At 42.3% G+C, this 18,390-nt stretch overlaps 1 protein-coding gene across 1 annotated transcript in view; it reads right to left on the bottom strand.

Annotated features, from left to right (window-relative positions):
• Positions 1 to 9,549, bottom strand: part of SMIM14 (small integral membrane protein 14) — a 38,575-nt gene extending 29,026 nt beyond the window's left edge. Inside the window, exon 1 of the mRNA XM_063157403.1 lies at positions 9,502 to 9,549. The gene's annotated coding sequence lies outside the window, so the exon portion shown is untranslated. The remainder of the gene's footprint in view (positions 1 to 9,501) is intronic.
• Positions 9,550 to 18,390: the final 8,841 nt, after the last annotated feature.

The raw sequence follows: 18,390 nt of genomic DNA, 5'->3' as shown, positions 1-18,390 counted from the left end.
TGATTTCTGCAGCATATGTTTCTTCAGACTAGACTGCAGCACAGAGGGGGGAAACAATATGCATGGATTTTGGGGTTTCCTCTTTAAAAAGCCAAACAGATGCATGTGTACATAGGACTGTCTGATTTTACCAGCACTTAGCTTTGTAAAATTTCTAGTTCAATTGCTACTACCAGAAATGCAACACATTTCCTATCACCAGGGCAGTATAGAGGAGGAACAAGGCAAAAGTGGTAGCAGAGCCATTAAAAAGGCGAAGGAAGGCAAACTAAACAAAACTACAGGACAGTGCAAGGAAACAAAAGCATTACTAGTTGAATAGGGAAGAAACTTCACAAAAGCAACTATGAGAATAGGGACAAAACTGAAGAGAAAAATAAGCAGTACTTTGAAATAAAGAAATGCTGTTCTGTTTAAAGTTAACAGGGGCATGATTCTAAGGCAATAGAACCCGCAATAAAGACAAAGACACCACACTAAATCAAAATCAATCCAGAAGCCAAGGGCCTGGTATAAGTAACCAGTGGAGGTGGTCTTCATCTTCTATAAAAAAGTTTTAAATTGCTGGGGTTATAAAATTAGCAAAAATAAGCTTGAAGTTTTCTAGGAAAACTTCCTTTACAAAGCAACTTCCTCTGTTCAAACAAGGCTAAAAATAACTTCAAAAAAGAATCTTGTATAGAAATCGATACTAATTAAAACATTCCAAGGATCTCTTCTGCTCTATTGCTATAATTTAGATAGTTCAAGTAAATATTCCTTCACAGAACTAAATCCTGAAACATGGCAACATTATATTTGGCTTTTTATAATGTTGATTTTTAATCCCTTTTATTAATAACCCCAGAGAAGCTCTCTCTCATCTCTTTCACACTTACAGCTGCATCCTATTTTTACTGGAATAAATACTATGACTCTCATCAGATTTAGTGCACCAGGATCCAGTAGCTCTGCATGACCACAGATCTCTAGAGAACTATTGATGATCTTTTTCTACCAGGCACCCTCCTGGGCATAAAACTGAATTTTCAGGACAAATAAAAACAAAACAAAAAACAACTGGCTAACTGGCAGAAAAAGCAAACCAGCCAGATATGAATGTGGGTCCTGCCAGCAGGAGAGCTGCCACAGTAAAGCAAGGCTCCAGTTACAGCTTTCTTCAACTAATTGTCCCAGTTCAGATCACCCATTTAGCTTTTCTAGGAAAAGAGCTGCCATGATTTTGATGGCTGATTCCAAAGTGGGTTCCTAGACACAGCAACACTTCCATGGTACAAAGCAACCATCTCCACTCTCCTTGTAATTCCAGGAGTGGGGGGAGAGCAGCTGGGTTTGTACTTGAAAGCATCAGCATGTCTCCCTGGACTTCCAGCTGTAGCCTAATGAATTGGCAAGTATTTTTTTACAACTTTTCTCAGGATAATTAACAAGATCTAAGATGAACACTTCAATGCAGATTGAGCTAAGCCAGTTCCCTTCCTCATGGAAAAGTCAGTGCTTACCCATACACACAGATGGAAGCAGCTGGGGGAGTTCTTGTTGGATTCAACCAAATTGACTCACACTGGTCAAGTAGGAGCTCGAGACTCCAGCAGGGCTCCACACAAGAAATGCTCACCCAGCCACATCCTGCTCAAGGCATACTAATTGGGTAACTTTGCTACTGTCCCACAAATCACCTTGTAAGTAAACAATGAATTCATTTTCCAGTGTCACTCATCTGATGTTTCTTAAAGATACAAACATAGTACAAAACTTCTTAAAAATAGGACAAAGCCAAAGAAACTAAGAAATGCTGAACCAGCCGCTACAATGACATCTGAAATCGGGGAAGGAGCTTTAGAGCAGGGACAGACGTGAAGCTGAGAAGAAACTGGTAAAAGTCTGAGGTATTTTCATGGTTGTCTTACAGGATTACTAGATACATCCCTTGTCTTCACTGTGTGACTACCATGATATTCTGAGCATTGCTGGGTTGGTAACATTTTCACCCTGAAGTGGACATTTGGAGTTGCTCTGTGTGGGGCAGAATATTCTTCTGAGCCCATCTGCCAACAACAGTGCTAGCACCTAGAGCAATGAAGCAGGAATCAGAGCGTAAAAACTTCAACTACTTAAAATTATGGTCAAAGCCCTTTCACAGCCAAGCATCACCACCCTTCTCAAACTGAAGTATGTGAAAAAGTTAACACCCCTTCAAAGAGTGGCAGGTTCTAATAAGAACCTGGCAGGAAGCTTACTATTTCTGGCCTGGGCTAACCAAGGTCACAGGTATGCTGAGGTGCATCAGTTGAAAACAGAATGGCATATCAGGGAAATACAGATTATACAGATGCTTCTTTCAGCATAGTTAAGTATTGTCAGCGTCAAGTACAACTCTCAGAGGACAAGAACCCACCCACTGAAATTCCTCACTGTTCCTGTACTGTTTGCCCCCTTCTCTTTCCTGGTCAGACCCCAGAATGTCAGGACAAAAGATTTCAGGCTTTAAAGGCAATAAGGCTGATGTCAGTGACCAAAAGTGAACTCCCTAAGGGAGCTAAATAAGATCTACCAAGATTAAAAAAAGCTATTTACTTATTCCCATGCAGGTGGCTCAACATTTCCTCTGGGCAACACTAGAAAATGAGCTAATTATGCACATACAGTCATGGACCAAAAAAGCAGTCCAGCTATTTTAGAATTCATTTAATGATATTTGATACAGAATGTTATTACCAAACTCCAGCTGTCAGCTTTGGTCATCCTTTTGTTAAAATGATGACATTTTTCTGAAAGAGAGCTCTCAGAATATGAAAACCAAATAAGAGAAGATGTCAGTGACACAGAGTATTGTCCAAAAATAATACCCTCTTTCTGCTAAGAAAAAGCTTCAGCCTCTTCTAGTGTAGGAGACTGACAGTGGTCTAGGACAACAAAGTTATTCCTATTGTGCTGAGTAACTAATGGCTATTAATAATTTTATTTCACATGTTAATACAAAAATGTGAGCTATCCTCTGTAAAATTCCTAACACATATTTCAACCAGTTTACAGAGCAAACTGGGAGCCCTCTCCTGTGGTTTTCAGTAAGGCAAGAACTCTTACTGACTTTCATGGTCCTTCCACCTCAATACTAGGTAGAAAACCAGGGCATATTAGCACACTCTCCTGCTTTTGGTTAGTGTCTCCAGCATTACAGACTGCCTCGCTGCTTGCTGACATTCCTCTTCCCATTCCCAAACAAGCACCAATCTCCCAAATTCAGCACTCCTGCAGCTGTAGCTGCACTGATGCAGGAATTAACACATATTAATCCTGAAAACTCTGCAGGCAGCACTTCTGCACCAGCCCTGCAAGGACACCCATGCTGTGCCAGGCCAAGCAGGGCCAAAGCCTTGTGCTGCTTTGGGAGGCCAGATTCTGAGCAACTGGCTGAACAGGGAACAGGAGCACACCTAACAGGGGACAGACAGCACCCACACAGGGAACAGGAGCACACCTAACAGGGGACAGACAGCACCCACACAGGGAACAGGAGCACACCTAACAGGGGACAGACAGCAGCACACAGGGAACAGGAGCACACCTAACAGGGGACAGACAGCACCCACACAGGGAACAGGAGCACACCTAACAGGGGACAGACAGCAGCACACAGGGAACAGGAGCACACCTAACAGGGGACAGACAGCAGCACACAGGGAACAGGAGCACACCTAACAGGGGACAGACAGCACCCACACAGGGAACAGGAGCACACCTTCCAGGGGACAGACAGCACCCACACAGGGAACAGGAGCACACCTAACAGGGGACAGACAGCACCCACACAGGGAACAGGAGCACACCTGACAGGGGACAGACAGCACCCACACAGGGAACAGGAGCACACCTAACAGGGGACAGACAGCAGCACACAAGGAACAGGAGCACACCTTCCAGGGTACAGACAGCACCCACACAGGGAACAGGAGCACACCTAACAGGGGACAGACAGCACCCACACAGGGAACAGGAGCACACCTAACAGGGGACAGACAGCAGCACACAGGGAACAGGAGCATACCTAACAGGGGACAGACCTGCTTTTGCAGGGAAGCAAGAATAAAGAGCACCCTTGCAGATGGAAAACTGCAGAGGTGAGGATCTCATACTAGCCCCCCATGGAAGCAGAACAGGGAACCTGACTTTCCTGTTTATTACCCCATTTGAGAGATGCTTTGGGCTTCACTTTTGGGCTTCATAGTACAAAACTAATAATTTAAAGTATTAGAAAAGCATGCTTCCATAAGAAACTATATAACCTATTGTGCTGGTTTTGGCTGTTGAAACATGACTTTGCTCAGTCTGTAAAAGAAAAAGGTTATGCTGAAACACACCAGAGCTAACCACGAGCAGCCAAGCAGCTACTGCAGCTCAGGTGGCCTGCAGTAACTCATTATTTCAAATTATTCTTTTATAAGTGTTCATCATTCAGAAATTTTTAGACATTTTGTTTCTTTGCAAAATTAAACATGAAAAAGTCTCTTATTCAGTCCTTTACAAAAAAACATACAGTTTCAAAAGGAATAAAAATGAAACTTTTTCCACCACATTGAGGCAGCAAATGTAGCCCTACCATGAGCTACGAAGCTTTTTTATACTAGTATAATAAGAGTACAATTGCTTGCATTAAAAAATACCTTACTAAATCCTTAAAACTATAAAAATACACTATTCCTTAATGTCACTCTGATCACATACAAACACAAAATTATACTGAAATTCTTGGGAATGCTTTCATTATTTCTTTCTCCAGGGATGACATATGTTTCTAATAACTTGCCACTGAGCAAACAGATTTAACAGGGTAGCAGCATGCTGAGAAAGATAGCAGGATTTTCAATTTTCAGATGAAAGAAGCTCTATTCCCTGGCAGCCCTACTCCTAACCCCTTTAGGCCAGATCAAATTTTATCTGAAGCTAGCTGGTGCCTGTCTTCAACTTCAATGGAAGTTCAATCAGCTTGTTTTTTTTACATACCTGCAGTAAACAATTTGAAGCTTATCAATTAGAATTTTTCAAATCAGTATTTTTACCAGAGGGAACCCATAGCAATTAACAGGATTTCTGGACTTGGTTATTTACATATGTTTAGCTACCAGATGACCCAGTTTTTACCAGAGAATATCAACCACCTAAGTCAGCAGACTCACAGACTAGTTTAGATTATCAAAAGGAAAGTGTTATGCAAATTACACAACATTCCCCTGCACCTTCTAGCAATAGATTTTAAAATCCATTATATTAATTGCACAACAAAAATCTACAGTTCTGTTTCACAAGATCAGGATCAGTTTGCAGTACACATCTTACCTTTTGCTCCACCATTTTCATAGAGAAAATAATGTATTTTTCATCTTTAATGACTTTTGTTCTACATACTAATTTGAAGCTAAACCATCTGACAATCTTCATGGCTCAAAAATGTCTCTTTTATATAAGAAATATAATAATATAATAAGAATATTTCTACATTTCACGGAGCTCTCTGATAAAATGTAGTATTTTACGTAGTATTTTCAAATAGGGGTTCTTAATTATGGGTCACATCTGATGAGTCTCATCTAGATACCAGGGTGAGGAACCCCTAACAACACTGTAATCACTTGCACTGGAATCCTTGTTACAGTAAGGTTGCTCACACCAGGAAGCTTGCTTTCACACTTGATTTAATTCAACTGCTTGAAGAGCTAACCCCAACTTCTCTTCACACCTTCATGTAATTTCATTCAGACAGCTGTCTTTTTTTTTTCTAAATAACTTTTTAATGTGTGAAAAAAAAACATAAATTATTTTATCAAGTTGTCTAAGAATATTTCCCTGCTAAAAATAAAGATTTTATGATTAACTAATGGGAAATATATGAACATATGAAGAAAAAAGACCAAAGCTCTAATACTAGAGGTCTGTCTTTGACAAAGATTCAACAAATAAAGTAAATGAGCATTGCATCTGCTTATATAATGTAAATGGTTGCTGCTACACTTTTGTCCAGCTTTTCTGGGTTTTTTTCTGATAAAAATATTTTCTTTCTGAGGAGCGCTCAGTGGTTTGGATCTGACATTTGTTTAAAAGCTTTATAAAGTAAGAATGAAACTATATTTAGCTCCAGAAAGCCATGCTTTTTAATGCATGCAAAGCTGCAGAAGAATCAGAAGTAATCTTAATGAGGAAAACTTTTATCAAATGTAATTCAATCTGTTCTCACCCAAATGGGACTAATTTGTTCAATTATCTATAAAAATACCAGTTAGACATTCAAACAAAAGCTTCTGAAGCATATCTGTACAATTAACAACAATGCAAATGCACGATCACTCAGTCATGCCAAGGGCTGCTCCCCTAAGCATCTTCCAATTTTTCATGAAAAGCCCCATCAATCATCACTAAGGGACCTTTTTCTTGCCCCAGCCTCAGCCAGCAGTGTGGAACAGGTGGTGGGAATAGGGAAGAGGATAGGACCATATTTCTTCTCTTACTGCTAGCAGAACCACTGTTCTGTCAGCAAAGAAAGACTAACACAGCTAACACACACTGATCCTTCTCCTGTCCCTGACTATTCCTTCCTAATGAGGAGCTAAGGAGTCTTACTTCAAATGAGGCTCATTGGGAACTAGGGATGCTAGATGCTAATGTGTCAAGGCATACAAGCTGAAGGAGCTCTTCTGGGAAAATAATTCCTCTTCCTTTTCACCTGTACAAGGACTGCAAGATTCAGCTCTGTGGCAGAGCTTTAGAAAGTTTTCTTCACTTCCAGTGTACTCACAGAGGGTTTGGGAGTACTTGGATTTTCCAAGAAGTATTAGCATTTTGCAGAATCAGCTGCCTCATTAACAATTAGGTGGATCTGTATGCATTCATAAATTGAATCTCTAACCCAGAGAGTTAAGGCAGAATGTGCTTAGCATCAAGTTAATATCTAGGTATGTAAATGCAAACATGCAGAGTGTGTAACAGCATGTGTGCAAAGTGGGGTCACAGGCTCTGACCTGTGTCCCAAGCAGAAAATGGCCAGATGACAACAGGCTGTATATGCAAAAATGCATCTGCCAAAACTTTTTCATATTTGTTATGATGAGGAATCTGATAAATGTTCAAAACATAGAGAGTAAGAATTTGATACCTGGTATTGTCAGGCCACTGTGACATTTGCCATTCATATGCATTTATAAGAAGAGAAGATCTTGCTTAATTTCATTGTACTGGCCCTGTGAAGTCTCATGATGTTGTAAGGTCAAATTCTGGTATGACAAACTTCAGCAAAGACAAAACTTGGTCTTTAAGAATGTATGTCAAGTACCCATAATACCTAGGGGGGGAAATTCTAAATGTACAAACATAGTTTTATTACACATTTGTTATGCAAATAACATTCACACACCACTTATTCTGAAGTTTAAATATATGAAAGTAGGAAATGAGAAGTTAATAACAAAACTAGAAGTCAGTTAGAAACTAACTTTCTCCAAAACTAAATACCAACTTCTTGAAAGCAGGTAAAATAGTTTTAAAATTATTGGGAGAATGAATTGTTTTAAATGTAAAATATTTCTTTAATAACAATTGTATTATTCTCATTTTTCCCTTAGAATAAAAGAACATGGACTGCAGAATATTGCTCATGTAACTGGGCCATGCAGTTTGGAACTTAATGGACTTGATTGTGGTTTATGTAAGGTGTTGCAAAACCATCACTGTGTGCACAATATGAAGAACATCATAGAACTTTGTCGATTATATTTATTTCTATAGTCAGCAAAATTGTATCCAACTAGGCTAAAAAAAGATCCACCCAGAGCTACAAAACTGCTTCTACCATCATCTGAGTTCTACAGCAGACCAGGGCTTTTGGTCCCCAGTGGGTCAGGAACGTCCCTGCCGGCCCAAGAAGGACGTGCAACACCACAGTGTGGAACTTGCAGTAACACAACCTGTGTAACTTTGCCCTTACTTAGCTCCATATACAAAACAATCTTAAATTACTTAAAATACAGAACTCTGTACCACTCAACAGTTAGACAAACATTGTAAATCTTGCCTTTTACAAAGGGCAAAAAGAATCAAAGATGTTGGACTCACCCACCACAGTGGCAGGAGAAAGAACAGTGCTTAGAAGTGAATCAACTAATGACTGCTAACATTACAATTCATTTCATTTGGCAAACTGCTTCTATCATTTCAAGCCTCACTATCAGTGACAGGTTCACTTTTTAAAATCAAAGACTGATTTCTTTCATCTCATTGAGTCACAGGAATTGGATGAAATTATCAAGGATGTAGGAAGAGATAAAAAAGTAAAACTGATCTCCCACACTTCTGATTTTTTTGAACTTATGCCTTCTTTTGGAATGTAAAATGAACGAGTAAAGGTGGATAGCACACTAATAGCTAAGCATTTAAAGACTTCTAATACATAACCCATTAACACTCACTAGAGATACACACCTTCCCCAGCAGGCACACTAACAACATTAACGCAAAATGCTATTAAGACCCAAATGTTAGATGTCCTTGCCTCCAAAAACGGGAGTTGGTTTTCAAGACTTATCTATCTGCATAGATCTGGATGTTCAGACAGTATTAAAACACAAACAGTCTACAATCTAAACGGCAAACTTGAAGACACTTGACAAGGCAAACAGGTGTTTGTCAGGAAACCAAAGTTTTTGATGTAGGTCTTGCAGCACATTCACGCTGGTTAGCCAAGGCCTCAGAACTGCCGTGGAAGGCAGCGGTTGAGCTGCAGGGCAGGACAGCTGGGGAACCCAGCACAGTGGCAGCAGCAGCAGAGAAATAACCACATCTTGTGCTCTCCAAGGCCAATATACCCTTCTTCACCGATTCTCTAGGAATCACATATTCGAGCATACATGAAGAGCTCCTGACAGGAACCCTATCTTTCATAAATTAACAGCAGTGTGATACTGTCCTATTCCCGAGATTATCTTTCACACGACATTGTTTCATCTCTCCCACTTCAGCTGCACCCTGTTCGCAAAGCAGGGAGCAGCCTGGCAGCACACATCCTGGTGTCTGCACGCCACTGCCAGCTTCTTTAAAGAGAGAAACCTAAACCTCTTTGGCTCAAAGTATCAGACTGCGATCCTTTAAGGACAAAAAGAAAACCGACAGAAGAGTGCCACTTCGCATGAAAATCCCCAATAACCAGAAAAACCACAATCAGACCAGCTGATAAGAAGACAAGCCGACGTTTCTCTGGTTTGGAAAAGAAGGAGAGCTGCCTGACACCGAGTGGAGAGGTTCCGGCTCTCCCGGTGTTTACCTTCCCGGCACCCGGGAAAGCGCGGGCGGCAGGGACGTTTCTGCACTTCAACAGGCTTGAAGTTACCCCGCAGCCCCCACCGGGGCTCGGCCGCCGCTCCCCGGCCGCGGAGGGTCGGGCGGGGATGTCCGCGCAGACCCTCGGCCGCCGCCAGCCCGCGCCCTCCCCGGCCCCGCCACGGCGGCCCCGCTCACCGTTCTCCGGCCGCCGTCGCGGAGGGCTGGGGGGCGGGGGCAGGGGCAGGGCGGCCGGGCGGGCAGGGGCGGCCCCGCGGCTCGGCCCGCGGCTCGGGCCGGCTCACACGTCAGCCCGCGCCACGAGACCCGGATCTGCCGGCTCCCGGCGGCGGCGGCGGGGCCGGGGCGGCGCCGCGCGGTCCCGCCCCCCGCTGCCAGCCCTCCGCCCGGCGCGGGAGCTGAGCCCTGCTGCGGGCAGGGGCGGCCGCGGCCCGGGCCGCGCTGTCCGGCAGGGCCCGACTCGGGGGCCCGGGGGGCCGCAGCGCCCAACAACGCGGCGGCCATAAAATAAAGCTCGGTAGGTCAGAGGAGAGGACGCGGGGACAGGACTGCTGTAGGGCCAGGTGTGCCTGGGGTCCGCCACAGCCCCCGCGGCCAGGGCTCCGCGTCCCCGGCACAAACACGGGCGCTTCGGCCGCTTGGCCCCAGCCATCCCCGCTGAAGTACGAGGCAATTTACAGGCTAGTTTTTCATCTTGAAATTCAAAGCCTGTTCAGGAGCTCGTGACTCACGGGCTTCTAAGCAATTAAAGCATCCATCAAAATAGGTATTTAGATGCTGTGAATGAAGTTAGAAAGGAAAATCAGATTGTGGCTTCTCAGTCAGCCAAGGAAAGGGAGTGTCATACTCCCAATACAGAAAGATGGACCACATCCTGTCTTGGAGACACTGATACCATGCAATAATGCAGTGGGGATTATACAAGAAAGAAAATCTTGTTCTCCAATATTTCCAAGGCTGGCTTACCTCCTCCAAGCTAGAAACAAGGACAGTACTGCAATCAGAGTGAGAAAGGAGAGTTGGAGAGAAGTTGCAAGTGCTCTCAAGTTGGTACCTCTGACCAGTGCTGCATAGTCTCATGTGACCCACATATGGCTGTTCTCATTACTACTTGCAGCTGTCATGGGGTTTTCAAGCCTCCTTTCGTGGCAACAGCTTTTTTTCTGAAAGTTTTTTCCTAAACTTGAGTGTCTAGCCTGTGCTACTTTGCCAAGTCTTGGATGCACTGCCAGTTGGCAGCCTTGCATGTCCAGCCATCACTCGTGCACAGAGCCACCTCTCTCTGAAAGATGCAGGTAGACCAACTCTTCCTGGTTAAAGCTGGCCCTGAACATATCCATTCCACTTCTGAGAGTCAGGAGGTAGGCTGCCTTTGTGTAGCAATGCCACACAGTCCTGACTTGCTGCGGATCTTGCTTCTTCTTTCCCACGTTTTAGTCCTTTCTCTTGTCTTAGCACCCAACTAAGCAGTGGCAATACTGAAAAGGGAGGCAAGGCACTGACACAAAGCCAGGCCATCACACAAAAAAGCTAAACTATGCAGAACTGGTATCATCTTGTTTACCTCCATCCAGGGAACTAAGACTCTGGTAAGGTACTAGGGGTGCTAAAACTTACCTTTAATTTGGAAGTATGAAGCCATATCCCTTCAATGTTTCCTGGGAGGACAGGTTTCTTTACAGCCCGTTCAGGAGTTTGGACTGCAACAGGAGCTATGAAGATTGACAATATCAAGGTATGCTTGCCTTGAAGTTTACTTTGGCTGTCCTGGCCAAACACTAAGCTAATCTAGACGATGGTGTCAGAGGGTAGTCATAGGAAGAATGATCAACTGTTGGCTGTATCCTTCTTTCCAGCTCTCCCTTAGCCATTCTCCTAACCTAACCCTTCACCAGGAACAAGCCACCCTTGAAACAAGCAAAGGCAGCTTCTCAATACCATAAACCAGTCTTGCCTGTCTCCCACACCTCATACACAGGGCTAGCCATTGTTCTAGAAAATGGATCTGAGATCCTGAAATTCCCAAACCAGACACAGCTTGCCGTTAGTCCTGATTCAAACAAGAGAGGAGAGAAATGCCAACAGCACAGTAGCAGAGAGAAGGGTTCCTTCTGCCAAGCTGAGGCAGAAATGCCAAACACTTCTATTTTCTTGCCGAACAGCTCTTGGACAAGGTCAAACAGCAGTTGCTAAAATGATATCAGGCATATTTGGAGGAACCATTGAAACTGATAAGAGAATCTCAGTGATTCATTCTTGGAGAACTGAATTTGAACAATTCTAGAACTGGAAGGGCAAGACTAAGTGAGCTTGACCAGCAGCATGAGATGCCTTGACAGAAACAATATGAGCCTGCAAAGAGTCTATATTTGAGAGGCATGAATTGAGAGTAATGGCAACTGTGTGATCTACAAGGAAGCAGTATGCAATGGTGGCAGAGCTAGAGCTCAGGTGTCTTCCTCACTTTGAATCAAATGCAGCCTCCTCAGACCTCAGTGCATTATATCTTTCTGGCTCATTTCTCACATCACCCCATCCAGGTACTTGCATTATATCTGGTAATGTTTTGAAATTGTGCCTTGAAGAGGTGTGCAAGAAGCACTACCTGGCTGGCCAACCAGCCCCACTGGGTGAGATAAAAGCTACCCCTCCCTACTCTCATTTCTTCACCCCATGTTGTATGCTGCAAAGCTCAGCATATCTGAAAATAGTTTTACTTACCTAGTCTCAGTAAAAAGCTGAGGATTTTTCCAGGATCCTGCATTATTTGCACTTCCTTTTGACAGCAAAATAGCAATTTTTTTCCGATTATTTTTCTTTGTTCAACATATATGTTTCCATTCCCATGTTTGGAAGTACGGGAAGCTGATGGGCCTAATGAAGGATGGATTTGTGAAAGGGTTATCCTCATGTATGAAACTTCAGAGGATGAACGGCCAAGGAAGAGGGGCAGGCAACAGGAACCACAGAAAGTAGGGACCAGGAGCAAGAGAAACAATGTATAAGCTTATTGCTTTCAAATCAGCAAGAACATACAGGTGTGTGCAGAAAGTAACTGTGTGTTTTAAATAAAACATTCTGCCAGAGCATCCCTCAGAATTTGTCCCTCCTGGTTCCAACGGGCAAATGAACAAGGCATAGCAGGCACTGATTCTATCTCAGCTTCCTACTCCCAGACTTCAGCCATCTGCTCCCCCTTACACTCACAAATTTAGTGCACAATACAGCAGTAAAACAAGATCCTGATATGGAGGCTATCTTCAACTCTCTCTATGAAGTCTCCATTCTGGCAGTCAAACTACGATGAAAACAGTGATGTAGACTACTTTAGGAACAAAGCCATGAGATGCATTCAAGTAGTAACAGGGATAGAATGGTGAATCTACTGATTTTGGCACACTAAAAGAATTGTGCTGCCCATTGCCAGGCTAAAACTATGAAGACAGCTCTGATTAAAGAGCAAAGGGTGGTAATAGTCCTTCTACCAAAACCCTTTATAATGGAGGAGGGTGGAAGTTAGCAAAAGTGACTATACATTCTCTACATCCATAGTCTGAAAGTAGTGTGGATTGGGCATTTTGTAAGCAACAGGCAGGTGTCACATTCCACATCACAGTGCTAGCTTTCAACTTTTCTACCTCAGCAGGCAATGGTAAATTAGGTGTTGTGTTGGTGATCTAACCTGCCAAACAATGAATGAGCTTGTTTACAGACACAACATTGCTTTTCCCATTCTCAAGTTCTTTTTCTGCTGATGTTATTTTCATCTTTGCTGCATAAGTCATGTCACTAGGCATTGTATTGCTGACATCCAGGTATTCTGTGGAGTGGAAATTGTTCATCTGCAATTCATGCAGTTTCATCAGATCTGAAAAATGACCTAGAAATGGGACAAATCCTCCTAATGTAACTCCTTTTCTGTCTGCTCCCTCTTTTCTTGTATGCAGTTCATAATAAGGAGATAATGCTATTCTAAGGAAATTCTGCTGCAAATTTTGATACCAAAGAGCCATTTGGAAGAGGTCTGCAAAATGGTCTGAAATTGGCACCTAGGAAGTGGAAAGGAAAATATTATTAAATGCCCTTGTAGAATCAAGGTAAGAGAGGCCTTTTGGCAGCAACACTGAGACTTTTGGAAAAGGAAATCCAATTTTGGAAAAAGAAGTCCTTAAAAAAGTTGCCTGCAAGCATTTCTAGAATTCAGCTAGACTGGCATCTCACAAAGCTCTGGAGAATTGAAAAGCCCTTTGGGATACTAGGCAGCAAGCCTGAGAATTGGCTGGCACAAAGACTACATTGTGTACTTATATTAATTTTACTGATATTTGCTCATGTAATCACCACTGAACCAAATGTATACTGCCGGGTTTTCTGTCAATGTGCAGATCTAAACTTAAACACTCAACTGCAATTGTCAGAACTCACAGTAAAAATATGGCTCAGTGGAAACAAGAAACTCCAGTGAAATTGTCTGAGGATCTATGGAGGATCGTTTGAGCTCCTGAAGCATCAACACACCAACACAGACTTTTGGGACCAATTAGCCACAGTCTAGGGAAAATGACCACAAAGGATTGCTGCAATGCTGCCAGACCACAGCTGCCCAGTGAAGTTTTCCACACTATGAAATGGGTGAAGGAAATCTGAAGGTGAGGGGATGACAAGGATTATTTTACACTTAACTAGAATAATGACTAGTAATTTAGAATAACTATGAAATGCAAGCAAGCCAATTGGGATGGTTATAAGGTCAGGCTTGCAAAAAGCAATTTAAAAATAGAGGATTAAGTCCTGAGCTACTAAATTGTTAATGATAACACTCACTGGTAAAGATACACCATCTGAATTAGGCTGAAATGGTTCTGTAGTATTAGAATAGTATGTTCTCAGTAACCACATAAGTTAATAGTCCACTAAATTTCATTGATAATTATCCAATCAGTATTGGGAACATTATTTTGCAATAGCTTAGGCCAGTCCCCTCTAAAAATGTGGTCTAAGTGAACCAACACTGCTATAACCTTAAAAAATTGTTTTTCCTCTGGAACAGAAATCATAATAGCAGCTGTTCAACTGTGGTGGCTTTCTTGCAAAGAAAAGATGAGAAACAGAGTGAACTGCTTCATAAGCAACTGTAGTTCACATAAGCTATCTGCAGCCATAAATTTACCAGCAGCTAACGTTGCTATATTCATCTGAAAACTGCTGCCACTTGGGAAAAACACATCTCATATCACCCTCTATGTTCAGAGCCATTTCAGCATTTAGTCTCAAAATGCCTCTGAACATGAGTCAGAGCCCTCAACTGTTACAGTTCTCACAGACTTGAAATAAAAATGAATCCCTCTTCATTTCCAAGTGAATGCCTAGTAGAAGAAGCCATATCTGATAGACAAACCACAAGCTAAAATGCAAGCAAGCAGATTTGATATTAGGTGCAGAAGGGAGAAGAGAAAATGAAAACAAGATCCTAAAGGATTTTTAAAAACACTTTACTAGATATAACTAAGAAGCAGCAATGAATTGAAATGTTCTGGTCATGAACTGAAAATTACTCTGATCTGAAATTGATATATGCAGTTTGCAGTTAGTATTAAGCACTTGGTATATGATTGAAATGTAAGAGTACTATCCATTAAAAAGCCGAGGCATTATTTACTAATAAAAAATATATGGCAAGAAGAGAAGACATTTCATGTGTTACTGAGGAGGTATATCAAAAGGCATAACTCTGTCAGTCAGCAGTTGAAGATCAGTATTCTATCACATAAAATGTGGCAGCATCTCTGTATGGACTACAGAGAACTAAATCACATTGTTGAAAAAATATCTGATCATAGTAAGTGATACTCTGGTTTCTGTAGTGCATTCAAACATGGTTTTTACTTTGGTTATTAGAACATGAGTGTTGACAAGTGTACAAGAAATGACTGCTCTCTCAACTGGGCAAGATCCTAGACATAATGCAAGGTTTTTAACTTGTGCACGTTTGCTTTTGAGCAAATTTTGTTTGATGGTGTGGTATGATGCAGCTGGATGCTTGCTGTAGGATGTCACACCTTTTGAAGAGGAGCTGTAAACCCTACAAGTGGTTTAGTGCAAGAAAGAAAATTTGACTTTACAGAACTTGACAACACTGTCTGGTCAGGGAAAAAGAGTTCTTCTGTAGTATACCCTCAGCAAGTTTGTTGACAACACCAAGCTGAGTGGTGCAAACAAGACGCTAGAGGGAGGCGGGTCTGTGGGAAGTTCAACAAGGCCAAGTGCAAGGTCCTGCACCTGGGTTAAGGCAAGCCCAAGGACAAAAGCAGGCTGTGAGGAGAATGGATTGAGAGCAGCCCTGCTGAGGAGGCCCTGGAAGTGCTGGTGGAGGAGAGGCTGGACATGATCCAGCAATGTGCACTTGCAGCCCAGAAAGCCAGTTGTATCCTGGGCTGCATCAAAAGCGTGGTCTGTAGGTCAAGGGACACGATTCATCCCCTCTACTGTGCTCCTGTGAGACCCCACCTGGAGTACTGCATCCAGCTTTGGGTCCCACAACATAAGAAGGACATGGACCTCTTGGAATGAGCCCACAGGAAAGCCACAAAGATGATCAGAAGGATGGAGCCCCTCTCCTGTAAGGAACAGCTGAGAGCTGAGGCTCTGGGAGACTTTAATGTGTCCTTCCAGTACCTAAAAGTGTGCAAAAAGGCTGGAGAGACTTTTAACAATGAGTTTATTAGGATGAAATTTCTTACTGTGAGGGTGGTGAGGCACCGGAACAGGTTGTCCACAGAAGTTGTGGCTGCCACATCCATGGAAGTATTCAAGGCCAGGTTGAATAGGGCCCTGAGTAACCTGGTCTAGTGGAAGGTGTCACCCATGGCAGGGGGTTGAAAGTAGGTGGTCTTTAAGGTACTTTCCAACCCAAACCATTATATAATTCAATTCAACTCATACTTCAGAGATTTTGCAAAAACACCACACGGATTGAGGGAGACCTTTTGGGTGTTTGAAAGTATGAATTTACATTTTTGGTGTTGAAATGGGTTCTTGTGGTTACCTTTTGTTAAGCTACTGAAGTAATCATTAGACATAGATGACATCTCTAAAACTGAAGATAATTACTGAAAGAAAGGATGGAAAGATTGGAAGCTGAAGCTGTATTATAGCAGAAGCCCAACTCCTTTGTAGAGAAAATACTGAGGTAGCCAGTCCTTTCACAGTGGTGCCCAGTGACAGGACAAGAGCTAAACAAGAGCTAACACTTCTTTTTTCTGATGCTAACTGAACATTGGTAGTGGTTGCCCAGAAGGGCTGTGCTATCTCATATCCATGGAGACACTCAAATGGACATGGTCCTGGCAAGGCAACTTGCTCTGGCTGACCCCACTTTGACAGGAAGAGTGGTCTAGATGATCTGAAGAGGTCCCTTCCAACCTTGACCCTGCTGTGATTCTGTGATACTGTGCCACTCAAGAGGGAAGCCAGGAGTAGATATACCTGCAAAGCACTTTGACTGCAATTTCTGTGGGAGTAAAATTATTTGGAATAAGTGATATTAAGATACAGGGATATATGGCACCTATAAATAAGTCTGTTAGGAGAGTTAATACCTTTTATATCTGCTCTGTTTGGGGAAGGGACCAACAGTGTAATGTTACAATATTCCTAGGACAAATGATGCCTTAAGTTTTAGCTTCTGTATTTTTCAGATTCTGTGCTGCTTTAGTGTGTAACTCTGAGCTTTATATAAAGTGTTAGCAAGTTCTCTTCACAAGGTAGGTAGACAAAACAATCCTTTTCCAGCTTGTCCAAGGACAACTGTTACCAGTTCCAGGCCCAAAAAGTATAAACAAAGGTGGACTGAAGAGAGAAAATAAGGAGGATGAACTTCATAACCTAAAGCTATAATTGAACAATTAACTCCAATATGCAAATGGACCAGAACTTATAAAAGTGAGAGATTCTGTGACCGGTCATCCATTTTTGTGACCATTTTGGGTTCATCTTGGCTGTAGCCCTGGCTGGGCTCTTACACTGCCCAAGGTGTATCCATTAAGGCCTTTTAATAAAGCCCTACTTTATTCTTTAACTCTGTCTAGCCTCTGTTCTAGGTCAGCCTTCTCAAGGCATCACCAAGGGTTAGAATCTGCAAAATCAAGAGGCAATCATGCAGCATGACTGAATACTTTCCAGTACGACTGAGCCCTGTTTGGGGGAACAAAGATACAGTCCAGAATACTGCCTTTAAAAGCTTGTTCCAATTCACCATGTGATCTTTTTGCACTGTCAGAAAGATGGGAAAGCTGTAACATGGAATTTTATGAGATGGATTATCCTTCAATGAAACTGCTATAATTGCTACCCTTTGTTTGAGAAAAATGTTCAAGACAAGAAACTCCTTACATCTAAACCAGATCTTCCACCTAAACAAAGGCATATGCTATTACTGAAAAGACAGACACATAGAATAGTAGGGATTTTCTAGATCCTGCTTTGAGAAACATTGCATGCCTGGCAGGAATCCACAGACCAGAAAAATGGCTTGTATCTGCTGTGTTCAGGAAAACTGTACATTACTCAGTACAGGACACTATTTGAGCCTTGTTTGTTTAACCTGACTTTATCCTCAGTGTTCTCTAACAAATTGCCAGGTGCAGTGTTCTTGCTAGCCATGTGGACAAACTGAAGACAATCAGGTTAGGAAAACAACAAAGATCAGATTGTCCTGGCTTCTATTCTTGAATTGGTCCATACTGGTTTCTGTGATTTGCAATCCTATTCAATTAACTTTTTTACAGAACTGTGGTGCAAACACTGACTAGCAATTTAGACTTAAGGCTTTAATTCTAAATTATTATTCTATTGTAGTAAAATTAATAGAAAAACTTGGGGGTTTTTTCCTAGTACAAAATTGTTCTAGTCTCCAAAATGCAGCTATTTTAGGATGGTATCTACAATAACAGAGCCTGATAAATTACCCATCTGTCAGAGCTGAGCTTTTTCTAGATGATCTCTGACAAACTTCACTATTTTGTAAATTTTTGTTGTAGACAGTTCCAAAAGGCTTCCATCAGTTGT

The sequence above is a fragment of the Melospiza melodia genome, chromosome 5 (assembly GCF_035770615.1).
Source record: "Melospiza melodia melodia isolate bMelMel2 chromosome 5, bMelMel2.pri, whole genome shotgun sequence".
NCBI lineage: Eukaryota > Metazoa > Chordata > Aves > Passeriformes > Passerellidae > Melospiza > Melospiza melodia.
The sequence above is the reverse complement of the archived record's forward strand: the minus strand, read 5'-3'. Positions and strand labels throughout refer to the sequence as shown.